General features: G+C 39.7%; 1 pseudogene; it reads right to left on the bottom strand.

Moving 5' to 3' along the window:
* Positions 1–3,186: 3,186 nt before the first annotated feature.
* LOC148729040 (uncharacterized) lies at positions 3,187–4,876 on the bottom strand (annotated as a pseudogene).
* Positions 4,877–6,000: the final 1,124 nt, after the last annotated feature.

Below are 6,000 nucleotides of genomic sequence, written 5' to 3'. Positions count from 1 at the left end.
AGTTTAATATTAAGTGGTCTTCTGCCAAGAGGTCTTATTGCTAAATAGTAGTGATTCCTTAGCAAGTAGGACGATTTGCCGATGATCTGGTGAGATGTTCGTGTAGTTAGACGCGAAGTCGAGGGCACGTCCGAGTAGATCTTTCGTTATTGAGGGGTAGAATTCTACAACATCGAAGCTGATGAAAGCAGATTCGCATTTATTTGGTAAGTTTTTGAACCACTGCAATACAGAGGATGTGTTCTTCCACTGATTAACGCCTGTTGCATTTACAAGTTTCTGCTCAATATTTTCGAGAATTTTCTTGCTTATTTTTCCAATTTCCTGTTTTGATGGGTTGATCAAACGACAAGTGGGTCGGTTTAAGAAATTGTCTTTATGGTCTTTAAGTGTTACGAACGCTTCTCTCTGGGCGGTAACTTCGATCCGGTCGTCAATACCTAGTTTCTTCGTGATTTGGCTGCGGCGTCAGTTTTTCTGAGTTGCTTGCTGTCAGCTTTCTTGGCAGAAAGAAAAATTCCAACGGCCTTTTCGACGTCACCATGGGAAGTTATGATGGAGCGGAGACATGTGAACTAGTCGGCTGCTACCTCCTATCACAGCTTGCGACTATACCATAAATTAACATCGGACTTTACCGTGACGACGGCCTTGCAGTTATAAACCAGACACCCCAAAAAGTGGAGAGAATTAAGAAACAGATTTGCACGATATTTTCCCAAAGCAACCTTAGAATTACCATCGAGGCAAACAAGAAAATCATCAACTTTCTCGATGTAACGCTCGACCTGATAACCGGCAGATTCGGACCCTATTCCAAACCAGCAACTACCCCTCTATACGTACACAGCAAGTCTAACCACCCACCTTGCATATTACGAAACATCCCCGAAGCAGTTAATAAAAGACTTTCTGAAATCTCTTCTGACGAAGACATGTTTATCAAAGCCGCACCTCCCTACCAAGAACCGTTACACAAGAGTGGCTACACATAAAAGCTGCACTTCACTGAACCGGAACCGCACCGACCGCAATACCAAACCAAAAGGCGAAGAAACATAATTTGGTTTAACGCACCATTTAACAGAAACGTCCAGACCAACATTGGCAGAGCGTTTAGTAACCTTATTGACAAGTGCTTTCCAGTCACCCACAAACTGAGGAAATTTTTCAATAGAAACACCATTAAACTGAGCTCCTCCTGCACACCCAATATGAAACAGATCATACACCCTATGCAGAACGAAAAGAGACTGGGAGCGTTTAACTTGAAAACGAGGCTAGTTGGGCCAAGTAAATAAAAATGGCCGCCTGATGCGAAGAGCGCCAGTTTTTGAAAATGCCGCAAAACTGTTGCTTGCCAAACTGTACCAAAAAGAAGTACAGAACTGAAAGTGGGGAGAAGATTCCTTACTTTAAATTTCCGGACGACAGTAACCTCAAAAAGCGTTGGCTCCATGCCATTCGTCGAGACGAAGGAAAAGAGTTTAGAGTCAGCGAAAACACGAAGATCTGTTCTCGTCATTTTAAGCCCGAGGACTTGGTTAAAGCTGTTGGAGGTCAGCGTGTTTATGTGAACGCAGGGGTAATTCCATCTCGATTTTCGTGGTCCAAAGCAGGTTCTCTGAAAAAGAGAGCACCCCCTAAATGTCGCAATATTTCTTCTATAACAGGGTGTTCAAACAAGGAGTTGCAACAATCTCAAAGTCAAAGTCAAACAGCTGCAAATGCAGCTAAAGCAACTTTTGAAACCTGTACTTCATCAGCAGCTATTAGTTATCATGATGTGGAAAGCAGCTTAAATTTGTGTGGATATCAAACAGGAGAAGTTAAAGAACTTGTAAGTATTCGAGGTTTTGAACTCGAAAATGCGAAGTTAAAGGCTGAAATAGAGGTATTAAAACGCCAGTTGAATCTTAAAAGATTCCCGCCTTTTTCAACCACGCAATTTTTCTACCGACGAGGACATTGCCTTTTATACTGGATTTCCTAACTTAGCAACATTTAATGCTGTGTTTGAATTTTTAAATACTGGATCGAAAGGAGAAAACATCAGGTACTGTTCATCAAAAGAAAGAACTGTTCAAAAGGAGTTTTACGATGATGGAAACGAGGAACCAGAGGGATGTACAAGCATAAGTAGACGAAGAAGATTAGAACCCAGAGAGGAGTTCTTCCTTTTTCTGTGCAGACTGAGAAGAGGATTTTCAGAAAAACATCTGGCTCACTTGTTTGGTATTTCACAATCGACAGTAAGCAGAACATTCCTTTCTTGGATTAATTATATGTATTTAAAATTTGGTCAAGTATCTATATGGCCTAATAGGGAGGTCATAAGAGCTACAATGCCTGACAGCTTTAAAGAGAAGTACTCTTCCACACGTGTAATAATCAATTTTACGGAAATAAGATGCCAAATGCCTTCCAGCCTTCTGTTGAATTACAAACAGTTCAGCTCCTATAAGAACCATGTAACTCTAAAAGGCTTAGTTGGAATTGCTTCCAGTGGAGCTATAACTTTTATCAGTCAGCTATATAGTGGAAGCATTTCCGATCGTGAAATTGTTGAATGTAGTGGTTTCCTGAAGTTGGAGTTTGACAATGGTGACACTGTGATGGCTGATAAAGGTTTTACAGTTGAAGACCTACTCCCACTGGGTGTAACCCTAAACATTCCCCCCTTTTAAGGTTCCAATAGCCAAATGACAGCACAAGATGTTATCAAGGCTCAAGAAATTGCTTCTGTTAGAATACATGTTGAACGGGCTATCAACAAAATCAAGATTTTTCACTTATGGGATAGTGTTGTACCCCTCAGTTTGCTTGGGGTAGTAAACCAGATGTGGGAGTGTCTGTGCCTTTTTATGTAACATTCAGGACCCTCTCATTTCCACTTGACACTGAGTTAGACAGAGCTCTGAGGTACAATACAGAATTTCAGTCAATTTAATAAATGTAAACTTGATGATATCCCTCAGGTTAACTATTTTGCAAGCCAACTATAACTAAGGATGTTATTCGCTTGCTTTCAGTCCCAAACACTTTAAGATGTAAGTTTTACATGTAGTTCCAAAGATCTTAAAATCAAATAATAAAGAGGTACTAAACTTACAAAAGCTTTATCCTCAAAGCTATCTTATTATGCAGACCATGTTGGTTTAAATATATCCAGTTAGGTATGAGACACAATTCTCTTTACTCATGACAAGATTAGATTGTGGTAGTTAACCCTTCTAATGGTTACTGAACTCTACAGAGGCTGATGCTATGAAATGTTCAAAATAGCTGTTATTTAGGTCTTCATTGAATACTTCCCAGAATTGAGGATCAATTATGATCCTCTCTATACTTATGCCTTTGTTAGTATAGATAACAAAGTCACACCAACTTGCTCTTGTAATACCTAGTTGACCCTGTATCTGGAGGTAGTACTGATGCCCCCTTTTCAGCCTTGGTTTTCCATTTACATTTTCTGAGAAGAAACTTTCATCTGCACATGCTTCTAAGGGATTAACATGAAATTTTGTGTAAGGACATTTAACCTTTACCAATCCAAAAGACTTGCTACAGCCTTGGTCAATGACCTTGCCATCTGGTGATGCTGCTAAAAAGGGAGAGGCCACACTGACAACAAGACCACTTTTGAACAATGAAACTGGATTCCTTGTTGAAAACATATATTTTTTATACTCCTTTAAGGTACAGGCCCGTAGGTTTTCCCGTGTGCAGTTTTTTTGGCAGTAAATGGTTTGGGATGAAGCAAATTGTTTACTAGAGTGTCATGATTCCTTTGCCTTTTTACAATTGTGTGGAAATTTGATGCTGTTTACCGAAATTTTCCTTCTGCCTGCCATTCTTCTGATGCTACTTGTTCAATTGTTTTCTTCTCGATGGTATTAAGCTTTACCTCATCAACAATTAAATGTTCCAGGGGAGCTTCCTGGCTGCTTCATAAATCATCTGGCTTTTCATACGGCTCAGATTGTTGCAAAGGAAATGGAGGATATACAGAATTAGCATTTTGTTCATTATGACAGTGTAGAATTTAGCATTCTTTGCATTCTATTTCAGTTTATTAGCATTCCCTTGGGAATACATTTTGTTTTTCTTTCCCGCGTTCTCTATAATTTACATGTAATATTCTAGCTTTTTAGTTTCATCGTTGATTTCACCGAGAGAACATCTAGTTCAGTTGCCCTTTTTTCGCTGCCTACAGCGCCGATACAATGTAAGTTCCTAGTTATTATGTTCATCGCGTTCGCTTTAGCCACCTTTCAGTTTTATATTTCTGCATTTTGTAAACTTGTATTTTTGTTGGTTCTTTATTAGGTCAAATCTCTTCCTCTATCGAGCGTTTGAAATCATTGCTGTCAGCGGCCACGAAAGGACACGCCTTTTGGCAGTAACAGACAGTCCATTCTTGGCATTGAGTCAATATTACAGAAAACTTGAAAATTAGACTCTTTGAACTGTAACTGGTTACTTGCATAGGAGCAACTTGGACATTTTCCAAATTTTGTTTCCTGTAAGTTGGTACAACCAGTAGACATAATTTGAGACAGGGCAAACTTAGGGTTGATCTTTTGAAGTTTGTCTTTTAACAAAGCCTCATCAGATGCCTGTGTACCCAAATTTTTCCTAGCTTCATACAACAAGCACCTTACTCCACTATCAGGGTTATATTCTGGGTCTAAATTCACCTCTTTTACCTCAAGTTCCATGACAGGTTGGGGCTTGATTTTATCCCCTCTTACAGGCCTGTGCCATAGTTGTAAACTTGAAGTGCATGCCTCAGCTTGTGTCATATCAGAGTCATTTTCCAAGTCCAGTTGATATCTTGACAACAATACAAGCTGAACTTACAGAGTTTCATCATAACAGCCAGCACATGATTGCAAAAACCAACAGTTCCTGCTACATATGTACATGAGGCATATTTAACAGCTCCAGTTACTAAACAAAGTGCAACTTGTAATTTATGGGGTGGCTCAATTCTTTTGAAACTATGGTAACACAAGCGTTTAAAAAAGAAAGAATGGTCGTCACTTGCGCAAGTTAAGTCCTTCACATATTCATCAACAAGAAATGTTTTTGCCTTTTTCATGCTTGTTGGAACCGCATGAATCTGTTTATTTTTGTCCAAGTTTTTTCCAGATTTAGAAATATGTAATTCCATCTCTGCCCTTGTGAATAATGGCATGCGTTGCAAATTTGTAGACCATCCAGCTGATGGAAATTTAACAGTATTTTCCTCAGGCATCGCATCCCTTTGAGCGAGTTGTTCTTGTCTCTCCTTCCGACGCTTGTATATCAGACTTTTATCGGGATCCACATCTTTATCACGACCAGACGCAACATATTCAAGAACTCTTTAAAATGAAAAGTTGAAAAACTATTTATCATTTCATCAACATTTCATTTAGAAAAGTAACTCCTAAAATCCTTTGATCTTCTTGTACGATTTCAAAATCTGTTTAATTCTAAGAAGTATCACGCACGACTGACCAAATACTGTACTTGCCTTTTCGCCAATTGTGCCTTTGTTTTTAACCCCTTTGCTGGATCGCCACGACATTTTAACCAAAAACGAAGTTCATCTGATTTTAGAGCAGTCGGATTTCTTCGTTGAAGCGATGCTCCTGGGATATCTTCCTCCGTAAGAATCTGAGAGAGACGACTACTTACAGAGTCATAAGCGGCCATATTTTTAACACGAGCTAACAAGGCCCAACTAGCCTCTTTTTCACGTTTATCGCTCCCAGTCTCTTCTCGTTAGGCATAGGGTGTATAGACGGGCATAACAAAGCCACAATCAGGAACGCAAAAATGTCCGAAGAAAGCTGCCCCCAAAGATTGTGCAACTGCAGAAACGAAAACGAATGCCCTTTAGGAGGGGAATGTTTGCAAAGCGAGGTTGTCTACTAAGCCACAGTCGCTACCAGGGAAGAAACTGAAACGTACGTTGGCCTCACAGCGACAGATTTTAAGACTAGATGGCGC

This window comes from Stylophora pistillata, chromosome 6 (assembly GCF_964205215.1).
Source record: "Stylophora pistillata chromosome 6, jaStyPist1.2, whole genome shotgun sequence".
Lineage (NCBI taxonomy): Eukaryota > Metazoa > Cnidaria > Anthozoa > Scleractinia > Pocilloporidae > Stylophora > Stylophora pistillata.
The sequence above is the reverse complement of the archived record's forward strand: the minus strand, read 5'-3'. Positions and strand labels throughout refer to the sequence as shown.